Genomic DNA, 14428 nt, shown 5'->3' with positions numbered 1-14428 from the left:
TTTTTTTTTTTTTTTTTTTCCCAGTTTTACATCTGCTCTGTCTTTCTGACTGGAAAATTAACGTATCATAAATTCAAATAACAAAAAAATTTTTGCCCCTGAAATAGATTCCTGTGCCTCAATAGATTTTTGTGCCTGAAGTCAGTAAGAAAATGTCCTGATACATTAGTAAAGAAATCAGAACCACAAAGGTAAAATAAAAAAAGTGTACCAATAATATCACAGTGTTTTTCCATTATAGCTATGAACATTTTGTCAAGAATAATTTGATTACTTACATTATCTAATCACTATCAGCAAATTCCACCATTTCATCTTAATTAGTATGTCATGACTACACCACTAGAAAAAAAAATACAATTTTTAGAGTTAAAAAAATCAGCTAATTTTCTGAAAGCACTGAAGTTAACCATGTACATTTTTTTTTTTTTTTTCAGTTTCAGATTATTATTCCATGACTCTTCATGTGGCTAGAGTAAAAAATCAGTTTTTATCCAAGTGGTTTGAAATAGTTGGAGGGTTTTTTGTTTGTTTTAAATAAGAAGCAGAGTGAAATTCAAGTTTTAATCCTGATCATCTTTTCTGAGTTCTACTTATGGGTATATAGTAAGGACATGTCACTTTACTGCAGATTGATCTTTTTATGTATCAGATTGTCCATAGTCCTGATGTCCATAGACAACCTGATACGTAAAACATAGACAAATCAGGAATCAATAACTAAGCCATAAAGTAATTGAAAATAGAATGCTTGTTTTAGTTCTGGATTTTACTTAACTGGCATTTATGGTGTGTATAGATTAATGTTTTTCATATATGTCTTGAATGTCTACTTTTTATTCTGTCCTGTGTTAAATTTTGTGTGAAAACAGCCAAATAAAATATTAACTTTTTCCTGACAGCTTATTTAGAACATTCTTGTAAAGTCTAGTTCAAAATACGTTTGCATACAGGATACATATAAATTATATGTTAAAGAGAATAAAAATACTTCATCTCTTTTGAATACTTATATATCATGTTTGCAATGTTCCCAGTTGTAAAATCTGAATAAACATACAGACAATTTGAAAGAATTAAAGTAGGCCATGTGAAGAAGCTGATGTGAATGCAAACAATGCACTTTCTTCAATGTTCAGAGCAGAGATTCAACCTGACCCATAAAATTACAATATTATCATACAGTCCCTCTCATTGCTCTTGACACATGTCCAGGGAAAAGGCAGATAAAAGTCATAGATCAAGAAAATCACATCTTGCAGCATAATACAAGTGAGTCTCTCTCAGGCTACCAAAAGAAGTGAATCACATAAAAATGTTAAATCCAAAACCTTATATATATATATATATATATATATATATATATATATATACACACATATACATATACATATATATTGTAATTTAAAAATATTAAGAATCTTCAGAGTTTAATTTTAGAATATTTCGATTCTAATTCAACAGCAACGAGTGCCCCAGATGATTTTGGTTACTACAGTAACACAGCATAAGGATAACATATATTTCAGTAGTTGAGTTTTTCAGGTAAGTTACTACCTCAAGGTGAGCAAAAATCTGTGATTCTTGGAGAAGTTTTGCAATACATAATGTGCAAAATAGTTGCAACATTCTGTTCTTAGCAGAGCTTTGGAATACTTACAAAACAGCCTTCCAGGGGAAGAAAATTAAAAGAAAATAAGTGCAGGAAGAAGTAATGCTTTATGGTAACTGATGCCAACAAACAGATTAAAAATATTTCTAGTTGTAAAGAAACTTTCAGAAAAAATGAATGTCTTTCCTAAAGATTGATTAAATCTCTTTTCAGTAGAGATTCATCAGGAGCATTTTCACTTATAAGTACAGAAATGTCTTTCTAACAAAGAACATTTCTCTCCTTCTTACATCTCAAACTTGCCTAGCTGCTGAGAAGGTAAAACCATTAAATTGTCTGAGCCTGACAAGACCGGACTGAGTAATGTGAGAAGTGAGATGTTTGCTTGGAAGCTACTTGAGATGGGTACTATGCTGCAGAGAAAGGAAGGAGTCTGGAGAATGCTCTGTCATTGTAATTAGGAGAATGATGAAAGAACAGGAGACAAAGGTTAGCGACACAAAAGGAAAAAGGGGACATATCTAATGGTTACTCTATCTAATGCTACATACCACCTCTTACAATATTGTGTATTTTATAACTGATATGATCAGTAAGCTTTTAGCAGATAATTTCTAAAGTTTATTCCTTATTTTCCTCTTTGGAAGAGAGTGCAATGGTTAAAGACCTTCCTTGAGCTGGGCTTTCATCTTTATTGGCTGTCGACCACAAGCATGAAAGTAGACTTTGTCATTGTACAGGACTTACCCAGACCAGCAGCCAGATGCCCACCCAGCCACTCCACCCAGCCACTCCCTCACTCCCCTCTTCAACAGGATGGGGCGGAGGGTGGTGGAGAAAATAAGATGAAAAAGCTCATGCATCAAGATAAATACAGTAGTGTAGTCCTTCACAAGCTGCTCCAAAGTGAGTCCTTCCCATGGGCTTTAATTTTGCTTTTATTGAGCTTCCTTTCAGCTATGTTTGTCAAAGGATTGACAGGGTACTGTGATAAGTTCATGGAAAAGAAAAAAAGAAGGCTTGTTTCCAATCCAGTAATTTGAAGGTATTCATGGGATGTCAGCTAGAGATGGATTAATGGACAGAGGACAGTAGGAATAAACAACATATGAAAAACTTACTTATAGCACTTATAAGACATCATGCATAAATACTTTAAATTGCTTTCTGAATATTTATTACAGTAGGTTTGGAAAATATAAACCATTTCTAATCCAATATTTTAATTGTTTTTTAAACAAAGCACATATAATTAATCTTTTTTTTTTTTTTTAAGAAATTAAAAAAAAATCTATACAAACCTTAATTATAGTATTGCATTATGGTCAAGCATGGCCAAGCTGAAAGACATCAAATTTGTAATCCTGATCCTGTCAAAATGGAGGCTTTTATATTTATGAATTCAAAAGTGGCTTCAAATTAATATTTTTTAGAATAACTGCTGGAATTAAATTGAGTATTCTTCTTAAATTGTAGATGGAATTTTCTAAGGTACTGAAGAAAGGTATATACTCATTGAGATTTAGAGTTCATGTCTAACTTGTAAGGGGTCCTTTGAAATTCCTGTCTGTAGATACTATAGAATTTTGTCTGCAGCTATCATAGGATTGGTGACATCTTGAAAAGCAAAATCCTACCAGTCACCTCTTCATAAAGCTCCATGCTTTGGCAAGGAAATTATGTTTTTACCTGGGAAAAGAAAGCATTAACTGCGTTGAAAGTCTAACCACTGAATGAAGAGAGTTTTTACAAAGAACAGCTGAAAAGGTGTTTATGCGAGTGCTGCTTGAGGGAATCCATACATATGACCTTTTCAAGGAAGCAATCGTGGCAAATGAATATACAGTTTGAAAGAACTGGGAAGAGTAGAGGGAATAGTCAAATGACATCTGTAGAAATGGGAATATTAAGTTCAATCTGCAGCAGTAAGACTTTGGGGAATTTATGATGAGAAACAGCAGTAATTATTAAAAAGGCTTTGGAGAGTATGGGTTACTTTCAATGAAAAAAAATATTATGCTACTGGAATAAATACGCCGAATTTCACAGCATAATGCAAGCTATCAGGTTGCTGTTATTTATTTATTTATTTGGTTTGTTGTTTTTAAAAAAAAAACACTCTTTGCACTCATGTCCAAGATTAATTTATTTTATTTCGTCTAGCTTTTGCTGTGTTTTAGTAATGCCATTTATGCTGTTGTATTATAAATGCAGGTTTGCTGCCATTTCCTTTATAGACTTCTGTTTTCAGTTGCATATAGCTCAAATGAACAAAAAAAGAAACATTCTTCACTCAGACTTCAAGTACTGTGTAAATAGGTTTTTGACTAGTAAAGGGCTTTCATCTTGTAGTTGTGCTTTCTCAGTCATTTGTGCATTTAATTTTACTGTACACAGAAGAGTTTTAATGATAGGCATACATACATAAAACTGTTAACACCCTCCTTGCACATGTGAAAATCTACAGACAAAAAAGTAAGCATGACAAAGAACAGAGTTAATAGATATCTGTGCTCTTGAATTAAGAGAAGTCCCACATAAATTTTTAGAGGAAAATAATAATTTGCTGTGTTTTTCTGTACCACTTTTAAGTTAGACATGGATTTTTTGTTTTATTTTCAGGATGTGCCAAGGACTAAATATCTAAAACTTAGTTATTGAAAATTGCTAACCCTTTCTTTAAACAATCCTTGCTGCATTTTTATAAGCAAATTATGTTATTTTGGCATTAGAAATATTAGACTGGGGTAAGGAAGACATAAATCAGCATAACATTCTATCTTCATGGGTAGAATAATTTACTAAATATTTACAAAAGTCAAATCACCCACATATATTACATTAATGAAGTAACAAACATATCACCATTGTGACAGAACTCTTCTTCACAGATCTAGGCAAGAAGAGAGCAAAATTCCAATTTGGCACTATTTAACAAGTCCTAGAAATACTGAGGACAAATCTGACCACTACACCACACAGAGCAGCCTGAGGACTGATGTATTTCTTCATTCTTGTGCCAGATCCTGAAAGTTATTACATTACTCACAAGCTGCCAGAGCACTGCGCATTTAGCCCAAATGCCTTGCACACAGAGGAGCTTTTCTGCCCCTTTAGGAGGATTCTGCTATGTGTTATAATAGAGGAGGCTTCCTTTTTACTTTATTTTATTTTATTTTATTTTATTTTATTTTATTTTATTTTATTTTATTTTTATTTTATTTTATTTTATTATTTTATTATTTTTTAAATTTTTATTCAATTATTTAGTTTCTTTTCATAACAATTAAATAATCAGAATTGCCAGATCAGGAGTTATGAATCATTATATTTGAAATAAACTTACTGATGGTAAAATATTTTTTCTGTAATATTTATTTCTTGAATGGCAATAGATTTTAATACTTATATTGTCCTATTTGATATAGGCAATGACAAATGGATTTTCAAATGCTAAAAACCAATCATAAATCTCTGAATGTTTTCAAATACATACTTGCATTTCTACTTCCTTTGCTTAGAAACCCATACCCAGCCATTCTGATTACAACTTCAAGTCAGAATCAATCCCAGAACTAATGTATACTGCCATAATCTTTATGTGCTTAGGTTATACTGTGCAGGCCAACTAACACCTGTTGAGATAATTCTTGTATTTATAAATATCATTGTTTTGGGGCAGTAATTTAAGCACAATTTTCAGCTGAAATTTACCATCACTGTTTTCTTTTGCTGGTTGTGAAAAATTCTGCTATCCACATATCCACTGTTAATACATTATCCAACAAGGCATGTATTATTCCTGTAGTTAAGAATCAAATTTCCAGAAAAAAAAAATAAAATAAAAAACACAAAACAGAAACAACAACAACAAAAATCCCACATACTATTCTCAATAGTTGAGCCCACGTTATTTATTTTTACTAAACATAAGTGTATGCCTCAAAATTTTAAAAACTACTGTCCAAAGGAGTTTTTGAAACTATGTGTAGCTTTGCTATGCTTTTCATTCCTGTTATTTAAACAGTGGTGGCCTTATGTAAATACGTCTGGTCACCATTCACATTGCATTTTTATATAACAAATATTTGACTTCTAATATCTGGTTTTCAGAACACTCTTACCTAACTCTGCCTGAACTGTTGAAACAGTGGAAACTGTTTATACCAAGCAAAAACTGGACCAGCTTTTCATAAGCAAAATCTCCTTTGTCTCCACAGTTCTTAGATTGCCTACAGCTGTGAGAGCTCTTAATACTATCCTTCAGCTTTGAAGGCATACTCTACCAAATCTACTATATACCCTTTGGCTGGGCCATGCATGTGGACATGTCAGAGTTAGGGATATACAGTGCCCAAATGTTGCTCTACTTCAGAGTAGTTACAGAAGCAAACTAGTTTTGGTGTTCGCCTATCTGTTTTTGACCATATAATTAGGTCTTTTTAAGTGTGAGGGAAAGTAATCTGCATTACAACCCTTACATTGCAAAACTAGTCCATTCCTCAGAGTTAATTTTATCTTTCTTCTTCAAACCACGGAATATACCTTTTTGTTTGTTTGTTTGCTTATTTATTTGTTTATTTAATTATTTTGTCAAAAACAAAATGGTAATCCTTTCACTGCTTCTCAATATTCAGTTCTGCACTTTTATACTTTGACTTTTCTGCTGCTTATAGTCCAGAACACACTGTGCTCTCATGATATTTTGGCTGCTTCTACAGAGACATCTGTGAATGTGAAGGCTTATCCTGTACTGATAGAAAAGCCAGGAGGACCTTTGTCCAAATACCTCTTACACATCAAAACCTTGCTTTTACTCTTACAGCTGTCACAAATGCTGTAAAAGAATCATCTCTATTTTTTTCTGGCATTTTTGAAAGCTCTCTACACTCCAGTCCTCAGAAATTTTCTAGTTGCACTTCTGTTTTCAGTACGGGTTTGTCCTTTATGCGTTTTGTGGTCCTACTCACTGGGTCATGACAAGAGGGTAACATATTGTGAATGGAAACATGCTAACACTTGGACGCTGTGTCAAAATATGGTTTGTTTTCTGATATTCTATATTCTATTCTATTTCTATATTCTCTTTGCTGAAAGTGTATGAAAGTGCTTCTGTAGCCATCAATTTCCACAAAAACAGATGGCTGAAAAACAAATTCTACCTGTATTGTACTCTATACTCTTATGTTGCTGTATCACTGTCATAACCAAGTGACATTCAGTAGTGCATGAAGTACCATGACAAACATCTGTCATAGGTGGTTTGTTCGATCTCTCATCCTCTCCCAACAGAGGGAAAGGACAAAAGAACAGACACACTGTGCCACATGATTTATGCATTTGTTACTGTGTCTAAAATTAATAACAAAGGATAGGGACTTAAAAGCTATGCACAACAAATAAACAACAAGTTTATTTGACATAAATTGGATCTGGAATAGTTTAAGGACCATTATGTGTTTCCAAATTTTATAGGTTCTTAGAGTAGTTTGAATATTTGTTACAGCGTTTTCCTGGCATTTTAAGCTAAGCTTTCTAAATTGCATGAACCCAAATTAATTAGGTATTAATATTTTTTGGCTCCTCCTTTTCTCTTGCTATGAAAAAAGCATGATGTGTTTTCCTTTTCCAGTCTTCTTGATTAATACAGTTAATTTGATCACCCAAATTGTCACATCTGTTTATGAATGAAGTCAGACAACAACGCCTAGGTATGGAATAGGCATTAATATTAAACATAAACATTGTAAATATGAAAAGTACATTTTGGGGTAAGGACTGCATCTTTGATGATTAAGAATAACATCTATAATAAACATGCATGGGAATCAAGATTTGAAGCAGAAATCTGTAGACTTAACCCAGATATTTAAATATATATATATATATAAATACCTGTAATAAAGAAACATAAATAATATACAATAAAAATTCTGTCTAAAGAGTATGCATGTCTCTAATGTTAAGAACAAATCTACCCTGACTTTCTTTCCATTGTAGCAAGAAATACATGTTTAGTAACATGAGACTTTTTTTATCAATGGGTTGTATTTTCTTATCATTCAAAAGTATTTCACCAAAATGACAATTTCACTCCAAGAAAACAGCTCATGAAACACTTTAATAAATACTGAGGAAAAATAAGAAATTAGGGGAAAAAAAAAAAAAGGCATACAGAATGTGATTAAACCAGATAAAGATGAATACTCTCATACATGGAAACCTTCTGCTTTCAAAAGAATAGATTCCAGAAGATAAGAAAAGAAATAAAAAAGGTGAACAAAATGTGCTACTGAGAGTCTCTTTTGCATATCCACCCCTTATCTTTTTCCATCCCCATCTCTTGCAGCCACCAGTGCAAACAAACAAAAAAGTGAAATTAGGAGGGATCAGAGAAGTTTTCACTTAGTTGTGGTGGCATAACTGAAATCTTTTGTACAACTTTCTGTTGGAAATAAACAACCACCAGAGTTTCATGTTGGGAGCTAAAGGGTATGCAATAAAGTCAGGTTCAGGCAAAAGAATCCCTGAAGAATTCAAACACTGTAGAAGAATGCAAATGCAAATATTCTAGCAATGCTGAAGTACCTGAAAATGCAAAGACTGTACTTTCACATTATGTTGAATCCTGAGCTTGGACTGAGCCCACCGTATCTGCCTCTATGGACCTGTGACTTGTTCTTTCATTATAATCTCTCTGGGCAGGGAAACGGCAAACATACGTAATTGTGAGTGCAACTGACTTAAAACATTTTATTCTGTGATACTGAAATTGAATGAATAAATTACTACTAAAGCAATGTACACATAATCTGAAAGAATTTTACCTTCCTAAGAGGGTAAGTTTACCTTACTGTTCCTCCTCAGACATCTGAAAGCCCTGTAGTATTCCTATAGGCCATATTTCTGGAGTGCTCCATATCAAACCTCCCCCAAATGTATGGCACATATGTAGACATAATTCTCAAAATTCAGTATCTGTAGAAAACAACAGTGTTTTCCACAAATAGCTCAAACATTTGGCATTTTATTTCGAAAGCACATTTTTGAAGATTTTTTTCAATGTTCTTTCTTAACGAAAAAAAAAAAAAGTTCAGGAAGAAATGTAGAAATGTCTACTTGCCAGAATTCACATAGTGAATTTGTAAGGAAGCTTAAGAGTTAGAGGAAAATTGAATCCACAGCTTGAGGCATTTTTATACTTTCAGACCTTCCTTAGACATCAACCAGAATTTTAGCAATTCTTAGAGTTCCATCTTTATATTGTTATCAGACCTATTTAATCTTCTTTGACTAAAGTTACTTCCCCTTGAATAAAAGTTCTCATTTCCATTCTGGTGCTTAAAAAGTCAGTGTCTTATTTGCATTTAGCTTTAGTCTGACAGGAAGTATTTCCTCTTTTTTATCCTTTGTTTGTTTGTTTGTTTCCATATATGTGTCTTCCCTTATCCTTCTTCTTTAAGAAGCATATTTTGGGTCATCACCATCTCCTTCGTTCATTTTCTAGTGTTCATCTTTCACTAATCTTTCCCTAAATGCGAGACATTTATTCAGTATACCCATGTCAAGAAACACTTTTGAAAAATGTTCGTTTTAAGAGCAGTTAGTGTGTCTGGGAATATGTGATCTTCCCACAACTACCTGCTTTATATCCCACTGACTTCACTGAGACGGTGTCTGCAAGCATACCAGAGAATAACCTGTGTCAAGCACATCTGGAGACACTGTAAGATGCTTAACACATTAGTAAAATGCACACTGGGGCATGTGTTCCATGTACTCGTGCTTCTAGGCCTGGTGTCTGGGTGATAACAAATATATCCCTGTGATCATTCTCAGGGTGAAAGTACAGACATACTCAATGATGACATGTTTTCTCTAGCAGTAGCCAGTAAATATTGAAGACATCTGATTTTAAGCTATGTGGCCAGTTGATTGAACAACCTGTTGGCAAATTTCTACTGAAGCAAAACACTCCTACTCATTCATTCTATCTCCATCTCAAAGCACTTTGCTTTGCAACAATTGGCATTAGTGTTGCTTTCTTCCATTTAAAAAAAAATAAATCTTTAATTAGTAGAAAAAGTGAACCATATACTGTGGTTTGCATTAGACTTCAATATTAATAAGGTATTTAATGTGTATAAATAATAGATACATACAAAAGCTTTTAGAATACAAAAATCTATTGAACGTATTGTACTTTAAAAATGTCTTTTCTCTAATTTTTTTTTTTTCCTTGACAGGCTCTTAAGCCACTTTCACTTTTGCAGTTTTCTAACCAGCATAAAACATTATTCCAAGGACCAGGCTAGTTTATTTAAATCAGCCAAAATTTGACAGGTAGTGTCTTAGCTGCTTGGAAACAACTCTGTAGCACTGAATCTGATGTTTCATGGTGTTTCCTAATGTCATAGAAAGAAAGATCCTTTTCAGCTAGCTGATTACTTATCTTTATGGATTCATAAACAGAAAATTTTAAATTAAACAGAGTATCTTTACCATATTGTATATCCTCAAAATACATTTTTTAAAATGTTACCACATACTACACTGTAGCTTGCATTGTTCCTTGGGACTACAGTCTTCAGTGGCTTGCATAAGGCACATGATCTTTGAATGGGAAGCTGCTGATTCTCACATATCACTGGAACCTGAGCTGTACCACTGAGGGGTGTATTAAGACTACCTCTTGTGTTTCCTTCTTTTTTTCTCAGAAAAGGGACTGAGGACACCTCTCTTAAAGATATTGTGCTATAACCCTTAGCACCTCTTAGGAACAGAGCTAACTCCACTTATTCTCTGATCTTTCTGGTTCTGTCTAGTCATGTTCAGATTAGATTAGAAATTAAAGCTTAAATAATTGTAATGTTACACACCGTTGAGCTTAATCAAAAGGTGAAATAAATGGTTAATTCTTTTATACTGACCACATATGGAGAAGGATAACAAATACAATCTCTTTTTCTGTCTTTGACTGTCACCATTGTGGTGTGAATGTCAGATGTTATGTTAATATGATTTTCTTTGATAAATGTACTCTTCAGTGGTTAAAATTTTAATACTATGTTTAGGTGTCAGTTCTTTACAGGTGACTGCTGCCATATTGTTGCTATTAAAATCAATCAGGATGGTTTTCCCACTGTGATAAATCATTTCTTAATGAGTTTGTGGCCAGCAAAAACAAATGGCTGAGATAGAACTTGAGATGGAAAATGACATGACTTTTGAGCCTTTCAGTTACAATATGTCTGAAAATTTACATTCATGTAACTAATACTGAGTGAAGTTCACACAGAAGTAGAACAATTTGCTCTGATTCTCACTGTGGGAAGAATTCTGAAAGCATGCCAGACCCATTCTAGCTTGAGCAAACAGTGAGCAAAGTGGTACATCATTTACCTTACCCACAAAAATATTGAAAATAGCAGGCATGTACTTAAGAGACTAATTCCAAAGCCAATTGATGGTAGTTGAAGTCTTTTCAATTGCCTTCAATAGGTTTTGCATAAAACGCTGAGTGCATTAAATAAAGATAATATTGATAATCCTCTATTTTTCTTTTACGAGAGTTGAATAACTTTAATAACTGATTACGTGAATTAAATCCAAATATACTTAATAATTGAAATGATCTGAACAAATTCTTCATTATGCAGATAATTATAGAACTTCTCAAACTATTTTTGACTTCTCTTTATGTCCTACTAACATGTTTAGTAAAGTTTCTGGGCTTTTTGTTATTTAAGAACTCAGAACTATAATTCTGGGACTAGTAGGTATAGTGTAGGATCTAAAAATATCTGTGTCTTTGGTGTTTGCAGCTACTGAAAAAAAAAAAGACACGGATGTGAAAGCTATTTAATAGCACTTTTAGTTGTAAGATGAATGTTTTAAAGAAAAGAAAGAAAACATAATTTGCATATGAGATGTGAGAACCATCTCTGTGTTTGGTTAGTATTTACCACAGTGGGGTCTTCATCTGTAGATGGGTTCCCTAGGCATTAACACAAACAAATAAGTCATGGCTCTATGTTTCTACCTCTGTATAAAGATAAAGGAAAATCAAGTCTAAACTCAGTCTGTTTCAAAATAGTATTTCATAACCTTCAAAAATTCATTTCAGCTTTTTGCATTTTTTATATTCAAGTATATGTAATGAGTCATTCCATTTGCTGCCTTAGTGATGTTATAAAGGTTCATTCATTAAATCTTTAAAATCCCACACTTTCTATACATACACACATATAAGTAATATATTTATTTTATATAGAACCATTTACATGCCTAAATTAGTGTCATAGGGTGATCATATGCTTTGATAAAGACCATGGCAAATGTGAGATGTAAGCCCTAAATTCCAATTCAGAGAAACAAATGTATGGCTGATAAGGATGTTTTAACTTTAATGAGACAGTGAATAAGTATTAAAGTACTTTTAAGATCTAAAAAATTATATAAAAGAATCCCAGTTGAAACTTTAAAAAAATCAAGCTTTACCAAACTATCAGGTTTAAAAATAAACAAAACAAAATAACCTGCCTGAATGTAGCACAGGCTCTCTGTTGTATTTTTATTTTTCTGTGGATGATGGCCTTACAGTACTAAGTACTGTATCCTACTTATAATATACTAGGGTAATTAATCTATTGGGACATGGAAAAGATTCATAGTAAGTGAATAATATATATTCAGGATAGATGGATGAGAGCTAGCAGTAGAATATAAAATTTTCATTAACACTCATTTTGTGATAATTGTATTCTTTGTAATTTTAAAAGCCATAATTGAGTTCCATCTTTTTCAAAGTGGATAGAATAAACATTTTACCATAGGAAGCTGCTATGTATTTTCTTAGGACTATTTTTCTTTTTTGTGGGTCATAAAATATTTCTAGAACTCTTTCAAAGTGTTTCAAATGTTTTTATTTGGACTCCAATATATTAATGCTTTCAAATAGCTAGCATCACTATGGTGACTCCAACTTGACAGGCCTTAGAGGGAATAATATTAAAATTTCAGAAAGAATTAAAGATTCTTTGGCCTCCACCTGTTCTGTTCCCCCAGTCTCCAGATTCTAGTATGACTGCCCTCTTCACCAATTTTGAGACAACAGACCAGATATATACCTTCTTTTTACTGATCCAGTATATAACACTAACTATGCTACACTGCAGAATGGTTTGGCTTTAAAAAATAATAATAATAATAATAATAAAAAAAATTCTGTGGCTGCTGTCTTTAAAAATAAGGAACATCACTAACATTTACACACTGGAAATGATGTTTGAAGTAGCTTAAGAAGGAAGATTTTTAGTTAGTGGAATGTAAATCAGATGATCAAACAGAAGAGAAAAACCTACTTAATTGTGTGATCCCATTAGCTATTACCTAGACAAGATACATGATATAAGAAACACTCTTACTTTGCTTGAAGTTGCATATCACAAAGCCTGTTCTTTTTCCTTTTGCTATTCAAAAAATTTCAAACGTGACATTGAGTACCTGGACTCTAACAGAGAAGCAATAATATGAAAAGTATGAAGATTTCCCAACTGTTTTTGAGTTGCACAAGTAGAAATGAAATGACAAAAAGGATTTTAGTGTGTTTCAAATACGGATGTTGTTTGTGGGTGTTAACAGGATGGTTGTGTTGGTTTTAAACACCTGATCACTTGTAGATGTCAAACAATTAAAGATTTAAGGAATGGATACAGGAAAATGATTCTGCTAGGGACTTAAAAATACTAAAAATCTACTGAAATCAGACAAGTCCATGATGAAGTCAGTGTGTGCTCAAGTGCTGGTGGGTGACAATGGATCAATTGCGTAGGACTATATTTATTTTCTCCTTTAGTCATGTGTGTTTTTATTCATGAAAGTCTATCATAAACTTTCAAAGAAAGATGGAAAGGATCAATAGCAAGAGACAGAAACTCAGCTTCTAGTTAAGTATTAAAATAACTACCAATCAGGAGGTTTATAAGCACCAGAATAAAGTGCAAAGCAAATGGTAGACCTCTTGATGTGCTAAAGATAAAACAGGATACCTTTCCTATAGGTCATGTTTATCCAGATTCACATTATGTACCATAGTCACTGGATTCCATATGAAATGTGTTTATACAATAGCTTCAAAGGCTCATGGATCTCAATCTTACGTTATTTAATCCTTAACAGAAGGCAGAGGCCAACATCTGATCTCTTCAGTATCTAGAACTACAGGTAGAATTTGCACACCTATTAGGACATAAGATACTGAATCTGTACCAATTACTGGAGGCCATAAATGTTAAGCAAATGCTCTCATGAATTCTAATTTACTCTCTGCTATATCACAAAATCCCAGGATGAATAAGGTTGGAAGAGATTCTGGAGATCATCTAGTCCTACCACCCCTGCTCAACAGAGACTCAGTTTATGAGTTGCTGAACATTTTGTCCATTTGGTTTTTGAATGTCTCCAAGAACACACACTCCACAACATCTTCAGGCAACTTGTTTTAGAGTTTGACTACCCTCAAAGTAAAACTCAAAGTGAAAAAAAAAATAAAAAAAAAATAAAAATTATTCGTTTGACTTTTCTTCCCCCTATATGTTTAAAGGGAATTCCTTGTATTTCACTTTGTCCCCATTCTTTCCCTTGCTGTCAGTGAGCATTCCTGAGAAAAGTCTATCTCTATTTTCTCTTCTTTCCTTATCAGGCACATTGATCTTATATTTATGAGATCCCCCTGAGCCTTCTTTTCACTGAGGTTGAACAGGTCCCTCATTGTCACCTCATATGTTAGATGCTCCAGTGCATTCATGATCTTTG

Source organism: Cygnus atratus, chromosome 2 (genome assembly GCF_013377495.2).
Source record: "Cygnus atratus isolate AKBS03 ecotype Queensland, Australia chromosome 2, CAtr_DNAZoo_HiC_assembly, whole genome shotgun sequence".
NCBI lineage: Eukaryota > Metazoa > Chordata > Aves > Anseriformes > Anatidae > Cygnus > Cygnus atratus.
Note: the sequence above shows the minus strand (reverse complement) of the source record.